Below are 21,893 nucleotides of genomic sequence, written 5' to 3' on the forward strand. Positions count from 1 at the left end.
CTGGAATGGGTTACCTAGGGAGGCGGTGCAATCTCCTTCTTTAGAGGTTTTTAAGGTAAGGCATGACAAAGCCCTGGCTAGGATGATTTAGTTGGGGATTGGTCCTGCTTTGAGCAGGGGGTTGGACTAGATGACCTGATGAGGTCCCTTCCAACCCTGATATTCTATGACTGCCTATCATTGCAATTGGCATGTGGTGCTTCACCTTATGGAGTGGGTACAGTTCTTTTTAACATTTTTTTTCCTGATGGCATGGAGAAATCAGTTGCCTTCGCTTCACAAACACTGACTATGCCTGAGAAGAACTATGCAAGAAGCTCTCAGCATGATCTTCAGAATTCAGAACTTCCATACCTATCTGTATGGTAGACATTTTACCTTGCTGATGGATCATCGCCCGTTATTTCAATACCTGGACTGAAACCTAGAATTCCATCATGAGCTGCTGCTCCTATGCAACAATGGCAGTGCTACTTTCAGCTTGTGCCTATACTATTCAGTTTGTAAAGGGACTCATCATGGCAATGCTGATGAACTGTCATGATTGCCGTGCCCGAGCTCCTGTCAACCCAAAGAAACTTCAAATGAAGTGTTCTGTTTCAATTTGATAGACAGGCTACCCATCACTAGCACAGACATCAACAAAGAAACCGTTAAGCATGACGTGCTTTCTCTTGTAAAAGTAATAATACCACAAGGTACAGTGTAGGATTATAAGAATCCCCAGTTTACGCAATTTGTTTTACAGCAACATGAATTATTTGTGAATCGTGGTTGCAACTTTATAGGGAATATGAGTGATCATTCCAAAATCACTTTAATCTCAGGTTTTGGAAGCTCTTCATGAAGGTCATTTTGGCATTGTACAGATGAACGCTATAGCCCAAAATCACGTCTGCTGACTGCGGATCTACAAACACATTGAGAGGAAGGCAAAGTGCTGTACTACATATCAGCAAATTCAACAAGATCCTGGCTAGCTGGGCTACGTCCTTGGTTGTGGCTTCAGACTCCGCGGACATGTATTCACATGGACTTTGCTGGACATTTAGAAGGTTCTATGTTTTTGGTGGTAGTAAATACCCATTTCAAATGGCCAGAAGTTTTCAAAACGACAGCTTCTACAGCTGTCAAAACCATTGGACATCTTCATATCTGTTTAGCTGATTTGGTCTACTGTTAGAGCTGGTGAGTGACAATCAACCTCAATTCTGTTGAATTTCAGAGGTTCCTAGCTTCTAATGGAATATGTTGTGCTCGATACCATCCCAGTGTAAACAGACTAGTGGAATACTTTGTACAAACACTTAATCATGCTTTAAGTGCTAACACATCTATTTAGCTGATCTGTAGAAACTGGGCAATTCCTTGCTTGTCTACAGGAGCACACCACATGCTACTATCTAGGTGTCACCTGCCATTCTTTTATTGAAATGATTTTTGAATATTTATTGGGACCTGCTACATCCTGATGTTGTTTCATGTGTAGCCAAATCCCAAGCTATGCAAATTGATTGACATGAGACTCATCATCATTGTTTTTAAGTAGGTGATTTAGTATGGACTCCTAACTATGGTTATGGAGTGAAATGGCTCCCTGGAGAACTTGTAAAAGGCACAGGACCTGTTGTGTTTGTAGTAAAACCATCCAATAGTATTTTATGGAAATGACACATGGATCAGTTGCAGCCTTGACAAGTACTGGAGCCCAGAGATGTTCCAGTAGGACTTTCTGTTTCTCTGACTGAAACTTCTTCTGTTACAACTCCTGATTTTGATGACTTGGTAGAAGAGACTTTGGTACTAGATCCAGTTGATTCCATACTAGCAACTTTTCTTGTTGTCCAGGATACTGCCACACTGCCATCACTGAATTATCCCAAGAGAGAGCAAAAACCAGTTGAGTGCCTGAATTTATAAATAGTTTCATTAGTGAGTTACATTCCAGGCAGAATAATACCCTGCAATTTAAGAGACTGCAGTAGTCCAGGTTAGTTAGGTTATACAGTGTTTTATGCTAACCATGTAAATGATGACAATGTGTATATGTATTTGGAAAGTTTTTTTATAGGAGGGTGGAAGAATGTGATGTCCTGCCCCTTTAAATGTTTGAACACTCCCCAGTGCAAAGCCTCCATTTTGTGTTAGTTACAATTTTGCTACCAGAAGAACAATAAACCCTGTACAGGAGACAGCTGTGTTTCTATGTCCTTCTTTGCTGGGTCCAAATATAACAATTCTAATCCTCCTTAAAACACACTTCTTTCACATAGCATTCCAACCCTGGGCTTTCCCAAGATATATACATGCTTTTTGGTTCTCATACTCTTGGTATATGAATCATATTTGTCCAAGTTAGATTGTCAACTTTTTGATGATCTTGGCTTTTGGCATGTTGTGTAAAGTGCTGTGATATATTGTCCTATCTAAAGAATAATATCAGGAAACATTTATCTATGCAAAATTGGATCCTAGTGAGGTGTTTGTGCTCTGACCGTCTGAGGAAATATCTGAAAGAAATTATAGCCCTCTTCTCCCATGTGCAAAAGAATCTAGGCTGAGCTACACCAGAAGGTTGAATATGTTCTTAAAAAATCATGATAAAATAATATTTCAGTTTTACTGGTGTTGGAATTAAATACTTTAAACTCTACAAAATCTAAGACAAACCCAGGAATGAGATTCCTGTTATAGAATAGCTAGGGCTACGAGTTGGGAACTCATGCACAGTCATGAACCCACTTGTGACAGAGTGGTAGACCCTAACAGGTGATCCGCCACTCTGATCACTTAGGCACCAATCAGCTCCCCTGAAGAAGGCTGATTAGGGATATGCAGCTAATTAGATGATCTGACTAGGGGAGGGCTGATGAACCAATTAGCGATCAGCTGACAGATATAAAAAAAGACATAGGAAGGAAGGAAGTGGGTGGGACTCGGGCTAGTTGAGCCCAGTATGCTTGGAAATCTCAAGAAAGGGAGACCTCTGTTCTTCTCTGACCATGTGAGAAGGGACAAGAAACACTGTAAATACTTTGCTGCACTAGATGTTGGTGTTGGTGTTGGGAATGGGAATATACACAAATTCATGAGAAGTTGCCATTTACTGGACAGAATCTGAGAGGGTTCTGGGGCATTGGAGGATGGGGACAGTGTATGCCCGGTTATATCACTCTGCTTAACAGTGCAGAAGATGAATAGATTAAAACTCAGAACTACACGTTTGCTCTTGTCTTGTTTTATATACTAAAGATCTTTTATATCTATATGCTCTGGATTTATAAGGGTGTTAAAAAACATATTGTCTAATGTGTTTTAAAGAACACACTGCATCTCAGAAACGACTGTCAGAATCCCTCTGTTTCCCAGGAGATATAACCAAAAAGAAAGTGCTTTGTGATGTATGAAATAAAATCAGTTACAATGAGGTTTCAGAAATTATATTTATTGTTTCAGCTGTGCTATCATCGATAACATATATTACAGGCAAAAAGATATAGCAAAAATAACAAGAAAGAATATAATCTAGTTTAACTGAAGAAAGTCATTAAGACACATCCTTGACAGAAAAAGAATTGCCATAAAGAGATCATGAAGTTGCTGAGCTGTAGAGCTAATATTATTTTGAGAGAATACATTCAAGGGCAGAATTATTGTAGACACAGACTAAAGTTAGCTTGCTAATTTCAATAAAAAAGAGGGCCAGGGAAAATCTGCAAAATATTATTTTCATACCTCTGTGCTCCTCCCAGCTTTTTCCATTCTACAGTTACAGCATTATGTGTGCATTTGTATTTAAGCATTTTATATATTGCATATAAAAATGGGAAATATTTATGTATTTTCATGTGAGGCAAAGCTGTCTTTCATTTGGGGAGTAGATTTTAACTGCAGTGGAAGAAGTTAATTATGTATAGACTTTCCTGTCAATTTTACTGACAGTAAATATACTCCATTGCTACAGTGATAATGCTAAAACTTGCTAGTTGCCTTAGATAACTAATGAGCATTTGCAGTAAGCTAACCTAAGTACTTCAGTACTCATGATTTTCCTTCTATCATATATTTAGTATAGGTAAATACTGTGCATGTGGAGGTAAACCTACCCATTTATTATCTTAGGTTAAACTGAAAAGCTTTTAAGTGCCACTGCTCTGTAATATATACAGTAGAGCTGTGTGAATTATTGATTTTTTTTTTCAGTTTACTGGCTGAACTGAGGATGGAGATATATATGGGGTGAAACAAAACATTTTGGTTTCAGGCTGTAATGATGCTGGTTCTGGTGGGACTCAACTGAGAGTGCCAGTTCAGGACAAATTGCTTAAAGCAGGACAGTTACAGCCCAAGGCTGGGGTTTCTATGCACACCAAGGCAAACCAAACCAGCCAGACAGCGAAGACTCTGGTTTTACCCCACTGGCTAACCACAAGTCACACAAGAAATTCCCTTAGACACTCCAGTTTCCCAGTATCACCACCAGTGCCACTTATTATGGGGACAGATGGTTATGAAAACCAATGCCCCAGTAAAAGAAAAATGGTTCTCTTGATCCCAAAGGACCAAGTCCCAGACCCAGGTCAATATACAAATCAGATCTTACTCACAAATCACGCTGTTGCTAATCCTTTGGAATCTAAAGGTTTATTCATAAAAGGAAAAAGATACAGATGAGAGCTAGAATTGGTTAAGTGGAATCAATTACATACAGTTCTTAGTTCAGGCTTGTAGCAGTGATGGAATAAACTGCAGGTTCAAATCAAGTCTCTGGAATACATCCTCAGCTGGGATGGGTCATCAGTCCTTTGTGTAGAGCTTCCGTCTGTGTAGCAAAGTCCCTCCAGAGGTATGAAGCAGGATTGAAGATGAGATGGAGGAGCTGCAGCAGCTTTTTAAAGTCTCTTGCCATGCGGTCTCTGCTTTCTTTGTCCCAAAGATAAGCTGTCCGTCACGTGGCATCGAAAAACCTCAGAGCTCTGTCCATAGGCATGTCCCTGCATGCCTTGCTGAGTCACAAGGTGTGTCTGCCTTCTCTCAATGGGTCACTTGCATAGCTGATGGTCCTTAATGGGCCATTAAGCAGGTTAGGCAGAGCTGACACCAACTTGTCTGGGGTGTCACCCAGAAGCATAGCACAAGTTTGAAATACAGACAGTATAGAACCAATATTCATAACTTCAACTACAAAAATGATACACATATACAGATAGCATAATTATAACCAGCCAATCATAGCCTTCCCATAGACACCTCATATGACAACCTTTGTACAATATTTGCTGCAAATATTTAACAGTGGTTGCAACAGTGATCTGTACGGTTACAGATTCTGTCAATAACATCACGCAGTCATTTGTAACTAATTTTTCATTAAAGGCAAAGAAAATTTGGAAACTCCTGTCACCCAACCGGAGTAGCAGGTGGTGTTGGTGCCACCCCTTATGTCACCGTAGTTAGATCACTCACTTGGAATATATAAAACCCAAGTTCAAGTCCCTGCTCCAAATCAGGCAGAGTGAGGACTTGAACTTGGGTCTCACACATCCCAGTTGAGTGCCCAACATGCTGGATTATTAGGTAGAGGGGGGCACTAGAACCATCTCCTCCTGTTTTGTGACTGGCACCTAAATCCTGATTGGCACTCCTCTTGTGAAGCTGGCCTGATTTCTCCCACCTCCACCCCGGCAAAATTATTTGTCAAATTTGTGTTGAATTCATGAATAGTTTTGGTCATCCCAAAACTATGTATTTTGGTGAATAAATTATTCCTTTGAAAAACTTCAACTGCTCTAGTATGCAATAATCACAGAGTTTAGGCAAGTATTAGCCTTTACATCCAACAAAATTCCATATTTTCAACCTTTCAAACTCATTACTAGATACTACATTTGTTTAAATGCACGTGTAAACAGGGATCTAATAAATGCCCAGAGTAGGAAGCTATTAACTCCTAGCAGTCCCACTGCTCTTTGTCAGAGTTTTATATTGTTTTATGCATATGGTATTCTCATTAAGTGCCTACAGTGTCTCTCTGGCTCAGTGAATTCCCTTTCACTGTGTTGCTTCCTGTGGTACAGAAAGGAAGGATAACTATTCACTTGGGAAATGATAGGTTTCAGCTACCTAACATGCGGAACTTAACCAGAAAAAGTACGAACAAGTGTGCTTCGCTGTCTCCTAATGAATAATCTGTTAATCTGATGGAAAAGGAGCCAAAGAATGTCTTTTCAAAATCCCTTGGTGGGGGAAAGCACTGTAGCAGGTTGCAGACAGCTTTCCATGTCATGCTCCATAAAGCAAGTAACAGGCACATTGATTTCTCCGTTTTTCAGCATGTTGCATTTCTGACAAGCCAGCAGCAGTGACAACACCCTAAACAAGGTTCTTTTACATAGTCTCTCAGCCGGTCCAAATGAACTCTAGATGAATGAACACTCTACTGTCGGTAATAACAGGCCTACCTTGTTTTAATCAGATTACAGATTGCCTAATGGGAGTTTACTACAAACTCATTTAACTTTTGTACTTCTGAATGATGATTACAAGCCAATTCTCAACGTGAAAGTTCTTTAAAAGCCTTTCAAATTATCATAAGTAGATCCTAGGTGTTAACAATTTCCCATAAGTACTATTTTTATCAGAAAAAGAGCTATTTGTTTTTGTTCAAAAAACACTCCATGGATGTTGATTGCTTCATGCTGAGGTTGTGACTTATATAAACTATTAAGAAACTCTGAAATGTAATTTAAAGCCAACTGCAGAAGTGAATATGAACTGTATTTTCTAAAGTAGTATTTTTCACATCGCAAGAGCCTATTTTAAGAGTCCAGAGTATATTGTCTGTGTTGTATTACAATCCCAGAAAACCAGTGTTTATGTTGGGTGAAATCTTCCTTATTTTATTGTGTAATTCATGCTTACGACTCCAAACATTCCAGTAATGAAAATGCTCAGTGAATTAGGTTTTTTCTTCTGGATTTCACAGAATATCATAGCAAGCAATATCATGCTGATGAAGCACATTTCTTTTAAGAAGGGTTTTTTTTGTTTGGAGAATATATCACATAATTGTGCTGTTGCATTTTATTCTTGTCGTTCTTTGAGTAGGAAGCAACTTGGATCTCATGATAGTGATACTTAAACTGTTATGGCATTTTAGCAAATTGGGAAGTTTTATTTTACTGAAAATAACTTGTATATTGACTGCATCTAGAAACATGGATTTGGTTTGGCTGATTTTTTGCAATCTATGAACACTACCTCAGGGAGCTATCCAAGGTGATTCATCAATCCTGAGTGCCTACAAACCAAGACTTGTGAATCTGACCCATGCCCTTCCTGGCTTGAGTGTGTGTGTCATGATCTATTGGTGCCACTTCTGACTGAAACAGCTAATGCATCATTCAGAGAAGGAATCTTCCCTTCTTCTTTGAAACACATACTAGTCAGACCAACAATGGAAAAAAACTAGATCCATCAGTTCTAGCCAAGTATCACCCAGTGTCAAACCTCCCATTCCAGGGCTAGCTCATAGAGAAGCTAGCTGAAGGCCACTTACTAGCTCATCTAATTGAGGTTAACATTATAGACATGGCACAATCTATATTCAGGCCAGGACATGAAATGGAAACCACTTCTGTGGAAAATGGATGATCTCCTGTCAGTGGACAGAGAACAGACATCCATTCTCCTCCTCCTGGACCTCTGCACCATTTTACACCGGTGACCACTGAGATACTGCTGTCTTAGCTGACCAAGGTATCTGGGGTCCAGAGTAATGTGCTAAAATGGCTTGAAACCTTTCTGGAAGGATGCACCCAGTGAATAACGATGAAACACTGAACTGTACCACTAGACCCTCATTAGTAGTGTCCTGAAAGGATCAGTTCTCTCTCCAGTCCTTTTCAACATCTACGTGCAGCCACTAGACCACATGGACTCAAGTGCCACCAGCACTGCCTATCCTTCATGTCGTATGATCACACTGTGATGCTTTCTCGGGATATCCAGAATGTAACTCACCTTGTTACCCCTCTGCCTCAGCAAGAGGGAGATTTGCTGCTGCAAAACTGAGTAAGCTCCCTGACGCTCCAGTGTGTGAGCCAAACAAACTCCTCATGACTCTGCCAGACCTTACTTTGCCAACCCTCCCCTGCCCCGCCCCTTGAAGAGTGTTCCCCTGCAGTATCCAGTCTCTGTCACTGGACACGCTCAGACATTAGCAAGTCCACTGTCTCCAAAGAGACAGTACACACACCACCTGTTGGTTAGCTGAGGATGCACACCTTACTCTAATATAACAGTACTGAGATGAATTTATAATAAAACAAGAACAGGTTTATTATTAAAGACCAGAGATTTAGGTGATATTAAGCAAAGACAAAAAAAACAGATGATGGTTATAAATAAAATCAAAGTATAACATGCTTTCTAGTGACTAAAACTAAACCAGCTACAGTTCTTTGGCTCATGCGATTTTTCTCACCCCCGAAGTCCTTTTCTGTAGTCCTTGCTGATTTTCAGTTAAATCAGGATCCAGATTTTTTGTGAATCATTCCCTTCCACCAGGAATGTTCCTCAGTGAGACGGATCACCAAAATGTTCTTTTTCCCCTCATCTGATAGTCCAGTACACCTTGAAATGTACCCACACACATTCCTCTTCCTTGCTGTGTTATCTTTTTGGTACAGATGCCACATTACATGATCACATTACCTTATTAATTTGCGTATTCTATTGACTGGATATGCCAATATAGTCTCCATTGTCTTTGATTAACCCTTCTCAATTTACAGCAGAGACAGGGAGATAACTACCTTCCCTCCTTTCTGGAAGATAACCTGATTCTCCCTCTGTTAGTTTGCTTGCAAACTATAAAGCATAAAATCAGTCAGTATCCATATTCCTCATATTGTGAAATGTATGTATTAACACTATGATATTTGAGACAAGAGTGTCTCTAGCTTTCATTTGATGCCTTACAAGACACTTTTTGGATAACGACAATGACAGCAATGTGTTAGGTGTAGTGAGTTTGTGAGGCCTGACAAGAGTTTCTCACACAGAGTGGTGAACCACAAATGCATCTCTGTCCCTCTCACCACTATCACTGAAATGGCCTGTGCTCAGGTAAGATTAGCTCATGGATGAAGGACTTCTGGCCGAAACTGAACCCAAGCAAGATAGAAGTGATGCTGGTGGATAGAGGAAAGCATTTTGAAGAGATTGCAGCCACAGTGCATTCTCGTTTGGTTGAAGATGCATGCCTGCAACTGGTCAATTTGGTCCATAGTGTAGCAGTACTCTTGATTTCCTTGCTGAGGCCAAGCTCGCATATAGCAGCATCATAAAATTAATGCTTTCTATCAGCTCTGGTTGGCTAAGATGTTGAACTGACCACAGTTATTCATGCCTTTGCCACTCCTTGGTTGGACTACAGCAATGTGATATATCTGGACATGAAAAGTTCATCTCTTAGGAAACTCCAACTGGTGTAGAATATTGCAGTGTGTCTCCTCAGCAACAGAAGCTACCATGAGCATGTTACACCTGTCATCTTCTCTCTACAGTGGCTTACCATAGAATGTCTAATCAAGTTCAAGGTCTCTGTCCCTATCTTCAAAGAGCCAATGACCTGGGTCCAGGGTATCTAAAAGACCATCTAAAATTCCAGGATGAAGACTGTGGTCAATAACTTCACTCCTCTGGCATAATGTAAATCTCTCATCGACTTTAAGGCCTGAAGGGACCATTGTGATCATCTAGTCTGACCTCCTGCAGATTGCAGGTCACAGAACCCCCTTATCCACTCTTCTAATAGACTCCTAACCTCTGGCTGAGTTACTGAAGTCCTCAAATCATGATTTAAAGACTTCAAGATACAGAGAATCCAGCATCTACACTAGTTTAAGCCTGCAAGTGACCCTGCCCTATGCTGCAGAGGAAGGTGAAAAAACTCCAGGGTCTCTGCCAATCTGACATGGGGGAAAATTTCTTCCCCACCCCAAATATGGTGATTAGTTAGACTCTGAGCATGTTGGCAAGACCCACCAGCCAGAGACCTGGGAAAGAATTCTCTGTAGTAACTCGGAGCCCTCCTCATCTTGTGTCCCATCTCTGGCCATTGCAGATATTTGCTACTAGAAGTTGCAGATGGGCCACATGACATTGTAGGCGGTCTCAATACACTATTCCCACCATAAATGTATCAAACTCATTTGTGCAGGAGGCAGAACTTCTTCAGAAGCCAATCAAAGACTATGGAATGATCTCTCCAGGAAATAAGAGCCATCATAAACCTCACCTCCTGTGCCAAGTGCAAAACACATTTCTTTGACCTTCCTTTCTGACATAAATACATAGCAACATGTGGTATTTAAAATAAAACATAAACCCTCCCCCAAACACACAACCCTACTAAAACAAGACAGTCCACTGCATGTTTCTCCCCCGGGGGAGAGGATGAGAGAACAGACAAATAGTCACATTTCTTAATAAACTACTCAAAGGCACTCACTCATACTACCATGATGAGCATGGTATAAGAACCTATATAGCGTAGTACTGTTGATTATACTGTGCTGCATAAATATTTCTTTCAATCCTCTGTAAACCTGCTTTCCACTAACTGTTGACTGTACACAATAGCAATATTTTTGCAAGACCACAAATTAACTTGAAAACTAACATTTCTGTTCCCAGCAAACATCAAAGCAGAAGTGGAAAACATAACTGAATAGACAATGTTGTTTAACAAGACAAAATCTTAAAACTATGGAGATAACATTTTCCTATTACTGTGCATTACAGACCGGAGACCCAATTTTTCAGATCCTTATGCATGTGAACTCACACAATTGGCCAAAGTGGCCCTTTAGTAGGTAATGCATGCTAATATGAAAACATTACTCCATAGTTTTGAATTATAACAGGTTACATAAGGTGTATTCTCTTCTCCATTAACATTAATGACACATATTGAGGAAAGCATGGTGGTAGCAGATAGTCCCAACCAGCACAATAATTCACTAACTCTCCCTCCCCTTCCCTCCCAGATGTAAAGAGCAGTATAAGGTAAATGAGGAAGATCATTGGGCTGAGAGGAGGAAGGGAAAGGTATCATTCTCTTCTCACATACGCTGCTGTAAATCATTGGAGTTACACCAGTGTAAAAGTGATATAAGTGAGAGGATAACCTGGCCTGTGAGTGTCTGGCCCTTAACTGTCTGACTTCCCTTCTAATTTTTTAAAAGTAAAATAGGCAGCAATTCCAGTGAAGTAACTTTATCTTTTTTTCTTTGGCTCTGGATGGCTTATAACCAGCTGGCAAAAATAGTTTTCCCCAAAAAATGTTTCCTTAAATGAAGTTAGCAAGCTGAGTGGAGTGATAAATTGTTTGTACTGATTTTCTTTCATTCTGACTGTGACAGATCATATTTGCAAGGTTTCTAATTAGAATAGACTGCCCATAGCAGTTGGTTAATGTTTGTTTTTATTTTTGTTTTTGTTTGATTAGATAGAAAGGGATTGCCCCCATAGGTGTTTGCAGCAGGCTTCCATAATCAGGCATTCGAATTTTTTAGAAGACTTATGCATGTGAAAGTTTTTTTAAATAGAAAAGTGTAATGGTAAAATCAGTTGTAGCATATCATAAAACAGCTAGCTACATTTTTGGTCCAGGTTATTTTCAGCTCTGCTCGCATATAAGGATTTCATTTAGAAAACTTGAGCTGATCCAGTGGAATCACAGTCTGTTATAACAGTAGCTGTATTGTGCACAGCAGGAGAATGGCTAGGTCCAGTCCTGGCCACGTTCCCTTTTGTAGTGCAGAGCCACACTGTAATTATGTGGTCTGGGCTGTGTTCCACACATGAAAATCATTTCATGTTTCTCAAGAAAAACCCTGTATCACTGTGTTGACACCCAACTCTGACCTTTGTTCAGGTGGAAGACTCAGTGACCCCCATTCCCTAGGTCCTTACATGCATGTACAGTGCCTTCTCGACTACCCACACAGACTGATGGAGGTATCTCCATGACTAACCTTTGTTTTGCTCCCCTTTGAAGACAGGGGCCTGATGTGAAACTGATCAACGCAGCAGCAATAAGTGTCTGTGTATGTGACACAATAAGTACTCTAAGTAAAACCATTGCTATTTATTATTTTGTGCCACACATTCTTGCATAACTGTAGACTTGGATTTCATATGATGATTTAATGAGGGCCTGAATGAAATGATAATGTTAATTCACACTGATAATGTGAATTGGCGTTCATAATAGCCAAAATTCCCCTTCCCCTACACCCCACTGTTGTGTTGTGCCTCAGTTGTCAGCTTCCTTCTCTCTAGCCCAGATATGGATTCATTTTAGCAATCAGCTGATTCCTACATTTACTTGGTGAAATGCACAAATTAATTTGGGTTCATTCTGGTTCAAACACACTTTATGAGGCAAAACGGGGTCCCCGATAGTTCTCCTCCTTTGTTCTGCCTGACTGGACATCCAAAGTGTGGTTGAATCTGTAGCTGGCATCAAGGCAGCTTCCTGATTCCCCAACTCAGTACCCTGATGTGGGAGATACATGGGAAGTAGAGTCAGGGACCAGTCATGGCCAAAGTACTGCAGCACTCCAGCTGCTCACCCTGTCCTGTTAGTCAGTGTGTCAGGGAAGCACAAAGAGGAGTGGAGTGAAAGGGAATTAGTCTAAACTACTGTCCTTGCAAAAATAATTTTCACAGGTGCCTCATCTATGGAGATAGACCTAGCTCAATAACAGGTTTATCTCATTCCTTTTCTCCTTAATACAGGAAGAGGGATAAAGGCAGATACTTTCAACTATAACCCTTGTTCTTCTTAGAGGAAAGCACAGTGGGCCATACTGTGCCAACAGTTTTTAAGAACTCCCTAATTCTGCTTAAAACTGGATGTTACAATATAGTCCACTATTTGGAAAAACAGCCTCAATGCTTCTACCCAGTATGCATGCACAATTCCCATAGACTTCAGTGGGAATTACATGGGCTACTGGAGGGCAGAATTGGCCCCATAAATGATGGTATCTCTACTATTAGGTGAGTCAGTCATCATCCACCACAGAGATATCTTCCTGTACAAAGTACCAAGAATGGAAAGAAATATGAAAGGACAGAATTCACATTTAATGTAGGGGACACATAGCCTATCATTTCTAAAGACAGCTAAAAGATTGATGCAGTTCTTGAGGAGATATCAACACCAGCATTGATTTCAAGATCTTTAAGCAGCAAATCATAGCTCACCATTATCTGAAAACGGTTAACAAAAATTGCTAGTAGCAAATATAGCATTCACCATTTTAATCAAATCGTTCTTACTATTTATTTCCTCCTATACTTCTAAAGCTATGAATTTCTTGTACTTAATTTCCATGTATTCTATTGCAATTTCTCTATTCTTTACAAATTATGTTAACTGAACCTTTACTGTTGAAGTCTGAGATTAATCACTTCACGTTTTCATGTTTGTCAATTGTTTGACAAATTAATGAAGATTTAACTATGAAATAAATAGGAAAAAAAGGAACAGGCAGGCTAGAGGTCATCCTGAAACAAAGGGCAGAGTTTATTGTGTTTCAAATACAATGCAAGAAGCTTTCAGTAGCATGCTTGCTGTAATTAAACATAAGATATAGTGTTGTAATTGGGGAGGAGGGGAAAAGAAAGAAGAGTTTTCTTTATCCAATGTGACATTAAAATAAGACATAAAAATAAAATGCTTGAGGCTCAGCTAACACCAAAAAGAATTTAAAGATATTCTTAGATTGGTCAATCATTTTTTTCACCTAATAGCCTATTTCATAGTCATATAACAGCTACTGTTTCATAGGAATATTCTTTTCAAAATTCTGACAGCAATTTTTTTTAAAAAGTACTTAAATTATTATTTCATGGTTGCTCATCAGGAAAAATGTCACGTTTTGTATATTTATCATATGATTCTTGCATAAGAAGAGTGAGAGAAGTAGAACAGCATTAAACAGGGAAATAGGCTCCTGTGCTACTTAAGAAAATCATGCAATTTGCCTTTCAACTGGAAATTTAACAGAGAATTGACAAGAGTAAAAGTGATGCAATGCATACATTTGTTAACATAAAAAATTGAGACTATAGTAATAAGACCCAATCCTGGCTACATAATGATTCCTGAGTCAAATACTTAAGACCAGATGTTCCTTAATCCCTATTACCTGTGTCATTGAATTTCAGATTTAAAGAGCTTGGTATCTGTACTCCAGAGCAGCATCACCTTTTGTTGTATTTTGTCCTATTTGTATATATGGGTTATGCTAGTATTTAACAAGCATATGTATTATAACAGTCCCAGCATTTTCTCCTTCTGCATAATACATGTTGCCAAAATGCACACATCTATCTAAATTTATTTGTGTAAATATATGTATTTTAGGAATTGGGTTTCCACTTTATCCAGGAGAAAAATGGCATTATATTGAGATCTTAGAATTGAAAGAATAGTATTCATCCCCGTTTGAGCTCACATCTTTTGATATGACATTGCATACTTCTTGTATAGCTGTTTTCTATATGTATTTTACCATTCTGTGGTATTAGTTGTCCATCTACCTTTGATTTAAACGTATCATGTGTACTTTGTTTCTCAGTGAAGTATCTGGTCCACTCCCTAACTTGCTGCCTCTAAAACTAAATTCATAACAATTCTACTGTCCTCATCCCATAGGCTCACACTCATAGGCCATGTCTACACTACAAACTTCAGTCAACACAAGTTACATCAGCATACGCTGCTGAAGTTAGTAGATCACCTGTGCTCATGCATACTTGGCTGCTTGCATTAGCGCTGTGCATACTTACCAGTAGTGTTTGTATCAATGCAAAGTATGGTGGCTAGCTGTACACCAACCCTGCAGTTCTCACAGAGCAGTGTGTGTGAAGCTGTAATTTTCCTTGCTGTCTCCCACTGTGGTTGGGATAGGAATGAGGCCTGTGAAGCCATGTGAAATGCTGAGGGGTTTAGGGAGATGCAAGCATGGTGTTCTCTAAGAACTGCAAAGGGTAGGGAGTCTGGGACCTTTGGACCTGTATGTCAGCCAGGGTCTGCAGCATTTGTTTGCTGCCTGAGAAGACCTATTATATCCTGGAGAGTCTGCTTCTCCTTTTTCGGGCCTTTCCTCCTGTCCGTTCTCTCCTTCTTCATGCTGTCTGTCATCCTGAGCCTCCAGATCCTTTGTTCTTGGTCTTGATGCAGCACTGGATTGCTGAATGTGTCCTCCCTAGTTCTCTTCTTCCTCCTCCTCCTCCTCTTCAGGGTGGGGAAGGGGTATCGCTCAAGGCTGCCAACGCAGCAGCTACTGATAAAAATGGACTGATGTATCACTGAATTACAGTCACAACAGAAAGAGAAAGATAAGTTTCAAAACTCCCTTCCCTTATTACCATAAAAACATGCTTATTCACACTTCAGCTTTGGAGCACCTCTGCACAGCACCAATTCCCAGCCCCAGCCATGGTGAGTACAGTCACATAAAACAATAGAATTTCAGTCCTTATTCCATGCGTATGAGTAAAGGGTGATAGCACTGAATATTGGCACTATTTTCAAAAGGTGGTTGTGATTTTAGCTAATATCATACTCCTGGGGATGACTCTCCCTCAAAGACCCATGTGCCACTAGCCCATTTACTGCAGTGCTGCCAGCCGAAGTCATTGCAGAGTGGCATTGGGAAGTGTCCTACTGCAGAGGAAGAAATAAGCTACCCAACCCTAAAAATATTTGGGACAGGATTGCAGAGTATCTCTATAAAAGTTTCACTGAGGTGTCTCAGGGGAATAGAAGGAACATCCCTATGTACATGCACGAACTGCTCTGCATTCCCCCTATTCCACCTAACCCAAAGGGGAATGAAAAGCAGATAACTCTAGTCCTGTTTGTTTTACCTCTACCTCTTCTCATGTGAGTAAAACAATAAAAACTCTGTACCTGTGTCTTGTAAATTTGGGGCTGGGCTGGGCTCCATCCTTAAACATTGTAAGGAAAAATGCATACACACAGTTACCTGAGGTCTCTTCCCCTTCCTCAGGCTCATATGTGCTCGTCTGATGGGACTGGCTGTGCTGTGGCAGAGTCTCAAAAAGGTTTGGGCTCATACCATAACAAGATCCCCTTGCTGTATCTGCTCTCCTCCTCCTCCTTGCTGCTCAGGCAGGGGTCTCTTCTCTGGCTCCTTTGAGGTATCTATAGTGGTCTGTGGGGTGCTGGTGGGGTTTCTGCCAAGAATTGCATGCAGCTTGTTATAAAAGTGGCAAATCTGTGGTTCACCATCAGATTGAGTGTTGGCCTCCCAGGCCTTGTGGTATGCCTGGTGCAGTTCCTTTTCTTCCACAAGGCACTGCTCTGCTGCTGATCCCTGTCACAGCAATCTTCATGTAATCTCCATGTAATCTTCTTATAAATGTTCATATGTCTGTGACTGCTTGCAACACCTCTTCTACCCACATGCCCCGGAGATCCAAAAACTCCTGTCTACTCCAGGCAGGAGTGAGTCTAGAGTGTTGAGCCATCATGGTCAGCTGGGCAGTTGCACACAACAAGGGAAAGTTGCTAGGTGTGCTTACCAAGCTGGGTAATCAGAAGAAGGTATTTCAAACATATGGGAATGGCTTTCAGGCTCCACAGCCCCTCAGCAGTGGAGTTCACAATTGTAAATAGAGTGATCACTGTGGCAGGAAACAGGGTATCATGGACAGCTTTGGAGGACAGTTAGGGTTGACGCTCACATGTCGTCAACTTCAGTAGGTCAATCATAGCTCAACACCATTCAGGGAGGTGCTTTTACTGCATTGCTGTGACGTGGCACTTACATCGGTCGGAGACAAATTTGAGTGCAGACATGCACAAATACGTCAACAGAAGATGACTTACGTTGACCTAACTTTGTAGTGTAGACCAGGTCTCAGTATCATTTTCTCTCTTCTCTGTCTTTTACCATGTCCGTTTCTCCCTTTCTTTCTCTTGTATCCGCATCATCCAACCTTTCCTCTACTTGAGAAAACCTCATTCAACGGATGATCACTTTTACCTACATTATTGTAACCTTTCCCTCTCTAGCCTCCCTGCTCCTTACCCAGCCGCCTCCTATCTTATCCAAAATGCTGTTGCTAAAATCTTCATTTTCATCTATGTCTATTACAAATGCCACCATTTGAATTGTTTCACTAACTTTCTGTGTCTTAAAAATCAAATTGAAGGTCCCCATGCTCCCGTTCAAGGCCATACCTAATCTTTCTGCCGCCTACTGTACTCCTGTTTCTTCATTTCCTTGCTCTGTATGTTACAGCTAATCTCCTTTCCATACCACTCCCTTAATCTCCTCCTCCTTCTCTTATGTCTTCATTTATGCTATCCCTATGCTTGGAGCAGTTTCTCACTTTGTCTTCCAAGTATCCTTCCTCTCTCTCATTCCAGTCTCTACCCACCCACCCACCCAACCCTGCAAAGAAGCCTTTCATTGTTTTTCTCTTCACTACTTTCTTTAGATGAATTGTTTTGTCTATTTTTAAGGTGCAGAGATTTTCTCTTCTTTGTTCTGTAAGGGACTCTATACATGCCCATGTTATAAATGTTTATTAATAAGAATATTAACTGAAAGAGTAACACCAAATGAAACATGTAAAGCATAAAGAGATTGGCTGTCTCATTAAGACTCTTGTGACTCTTATGTCATAGGTCTTCCTGCATTCCTACACTGGAGAGCCATTCATTATGATGCAGGGCTTTCAAGGGTGTTGTTGAGAATCAAGAAAATGGTAGATGGAAGTGTCCTAAACCCACCACCAATGTAAGTCTGAATTTCTATGCAGGAAATCTCATATCGATAGGTACCATTTTGTTGTGAAATTTCATTGTTAATTAAACCTATCAGGATTTAAATAATTTATTTGTGATTTTTTGAGGTATATGAATGACAGGATTTGTCAGACTGAACGAAAATGTCTGGCTTCTCAGATAACTGCATGCTGTCTAATAATGTAACACTAAATTGACTATGTGTATTTAGCAAGGCTACATTAAAATGGGTTGCTGCAAATTGAAAGAACTTGTTTTAGAAAATGAGCACATGTTCCTTTATAAAAACTTGCATACCCTTCTTGCCATGATGTCTAATTTCTACATACGATGCCTCCTACATTCCTGCACTCAAAACATACTCACTTCTCATACAGGTTTTTACAAAACATATCCACACAGTTTTATCATTGTCTTCATTTTTATTTATCCTGGCCATGTTACATCCAAATGAAGGGCCCTCTCTGGATTAGGGCATCATTGTGTTGTGTGCTGTACAGACTTGTAACAGAGCAATTCTTTTCCTAAGAGTTTAAAATCTAACTGTGCTAAAATTTAATTCAGATAATCTTTCAATATCTTAGAGGCTGTTCTAATATCATCTATCTGTAATTTATTTATTTTTTATAATGGCAATGTAATGTATATCCTTTAAAATCCACTGTCACTTCATCCTTTGGTTATCCTTTATTAACATTCCTATTTTCAGGGCAAGTTAGGGGAGAGGGCTCTGTCTCCTTCATCCAAATAGCAGAGGTAATGAGACAAGTATTATGTAACACTTCAAAATAGCAAAATGACTTTGTCGCAATATCCATCATTAAATACCTTGGTGGGGGGGAGGTGTAATGTACATACTCACCTCAGTTGTGTCATGGAGATTTTAAGAAAAACTCAAGTATCATTTCCTAAATGAAGCAAGTTTTTGTCAAATAATGGTGCAGAATGTTTTATTGTGGTTTTAAATAATAAAAAATAGGATAATTTTCCACTGATTGACTTTTCTTGATGAGTCGATTACAGTTTTTTATATTTGCCCATAGTTTTGATTATGGTGATTTTGTATTCAGAGAGTGGCAGTTTGCAAAGCCAACTAACAGCTAATGTTACATTAATTTAAAAACATTAAAGCAAGCAAGCAAAACTATGTATGCTGCCTTGGTTCTCCTTCTACATTCATTTTGTAGAGCTTTTAGCTGCATCACTGCAGTATTGCCTGATCTCATTTTTTTGAGTACTTAGAACGTATTATTGCTTTAATGCATTTCATGGGACATTGCATAACACTTACTTAAATTATTTTACTAATGTTAAGCAAGGGTTCCTGCATTATTAAACACCAAGCAGTAAGCAAATTAGTATAATCATGCATTTTAAAGCATATCGTTCAGGTATCTTAGTGTTTTTACATTAGGCCAATAAAACAGAAGTTTATAGAAATGCAGTAGCATTAATGTTAGAGTGTATTATAAATATAGTAAAGGTTTTAGTGTAGCTCAAATACATGTTTGGTTTAAACATTTCTCTCATTTCAGATATATAACTGCATCCTCAATTCAGTGCAATTAAATCCATAAACTATTGAAAGTACTAAACACTTTCATAAAGGCAATATGTTGCTCATAAAGATTCTGTGCATGTAAAATAGAAAGATGTACTTTCTTTTGTGTCAGTTTTTAAAAATCCACTTAGCTGTTTGATGGAAGTATTTGGCTGGATTCATCCACCCACCCCCTCAAAGACATACTGTGCTCTCTATGCTTTAGTAGACAAAAAAGATGTTTAATTAGAGTTATTTTAATATGGGCTTGTTTCTGCATTGACACTACTTCAAGAAGTTTAGTCTCCAAAGCGGTATCAAAGGAGGACAACATATGAGGTAATGGGTATAAATAGACTATTTGCCCCTCCTTGGCATAAATATTACATTCTGATAACTGAGTAGCCAGTTTTCACACTTAAATAACTTCAGTTATTTTTTTAAAATACCTAAAGGATTAACAATTATAGTTCAAGTTCCTGAAAAATGATTTAGACCAGTGATTCTCAAACTAGGGCCGCCGCTTGTTCAGGGAAAGCCCCTGGCGGGCCGGGCCGGTTTGTTTACATGCCGCAACTGCAGGTTCAGCCAATTGTGGCTACCACTGGCCGCGGTTCGCCGCTCCAGGCCAATGGCGGCTGCGGAAAGCGGTGCGGGCCAAGGGATGTGCTGGCCGCTCTTCCTGCAGCCCCCATTAGCCTGGAGCGGCGAACCGCCGCACTTGAGGATGCGGCAGGTAAACAAACCAGCCCTGCCCGCCAGGGGCTTTCCCTGAACAAGCAGCAGCCCTAGTTTGAGAACCACTGCTTTAGACCATTCTGGTCATTTATATTTACATGTGCATACTAAGAGGGGAATGCATCTGTTTAAACTCATTCCCTATTAGTGGTTGTCCTTCTGTCTGTTATAAACTAAGTAGATTATAATTTAAAGATGAAGCATTTGATAAGACTTTCAAAAGTGTTGGTGTATTGAACTATTTAACTGTTATCTCTTTGTCTTCTGCATAGGGTACCTTTTGCTATCTAAGGGCTCTGCTGCCTGTGTAGAAAGGCAGCCATTTTGTATTCACTTTCATACAGAGTGTCATAGGAGACAGCCTCATCCTATGTCTTCTCTTAGGAACACATCTCTATTATTCTTCATAGATTTTATAATCTAAAATAAAACTCATTCATACTGAAGATATCTTTTATTTGTGCATGAAAGAAACAAATCTATGTTGATAGTACTTTCATGCTTTGATTTAGTGCCAAATGACACTTGGATTTAAAATTTAGTAATATATAAAATCAGTATAGTCTATGGCAAATCTAGCTAGTGGATAGATATCAAAAGGAATTGTTAATGGGGAATCATAAGTAAGGCTACGATTTAGTCATGGGTATTTTTAATACAACTTATGGACAGGTCACAAGCAATAAACAAAAATTCACGGCCCATGACCTGTCCATGACTTTTACTAAAAATAGCCTGTCTAAATCTTTGGGGGGTGCTGCGGGGGCTGCCACTGCTGGGGGGAAAGTTGGGGGCGGGGCTTCTGCTGCTCGGGGCTGCCCCGGGCCAGCAACACCAGCTGCTGGGGGCCATGGACCGCAGCTGCTCCGGTCAGCCAGCCGAGGATTGCTGCCGGGGCCCGCCCAAGCAGCAGCTTCTTCAGAAGGCTGCCCAGAGACCGCTGATGGGCCCGCCTGAACAGCAGGTGCTATGGAGCCCGGCTGGAGCCAGCTGCTTGGGCAGCCCTGGGGTCAGCCACACGGGCCACTGCAGAAGTCACAGAGGTCATGGAAAGTCTGCTCCGTGACAGACACAGAACCCTACTCATAAGTGAGTGAAATGTTTCTAGAGGGATCTTGCTGGCCCAACACTGTTCATTTTTTATCAAAGATTTGAAAGAAAATATCTTCCCCCAGCTTTGCATCTAGCCAGCTCATTCAACCAGTACAAAGAGAGGGTGAGGTTGTGTTCCTGCCAGCAGTCTGCCTCTCCCTACCCCATTTCAGGAGAGATTAGTGCTGTAGCAACAGTGACTGGACTCTTCCCATATGCACAAGTGAAAGAAATTAACCACAAAATGAAACCTGAAGATTCATGAGATTGGTTTAAAACACTGAAATTTCAAAATAATGTTAGGGTTCTTTTAATTTGCTTTCTAGTTTTTGAGACTTTGAGTTCATATTTTCAAGCTTTTTTCTACAACAAGGACTAGAAACTTACTTTAAAAAAATGAAAGCAGAGTTTTTGAGACTCTTGCTATTCCAAGAGCATCAAATATCATGAGAATTGCAGACACTGAGGATGCGCAAGCAAATTTTGTGCCTAGGCTGGTACCTTTTGATAATATTGCAAAGTAGTATCAAATGTGAATTGATCAAGCTGCCAGGATAAAATGCTCCTTAATAAAATGACAGTTTGAGATAGCATGTGAACTACTGCAAAGATCCCAAACAGGATCTCTCCTTTCATTGATTTTGCTCACTGGCCAGTCTT

This window comes from Natator depressus, chromosome 9 (genome assembly GCF_965152275.1).
Source record: "Natator depressus isolate rNatDep1 chromosome 9, rNatDep2.hap1, whole genome shotgun sequence".
NCBI lineage: Eukaryota > Metazoa > Chordata > Testudines > Cheloniidae > Natator > Natator depressus.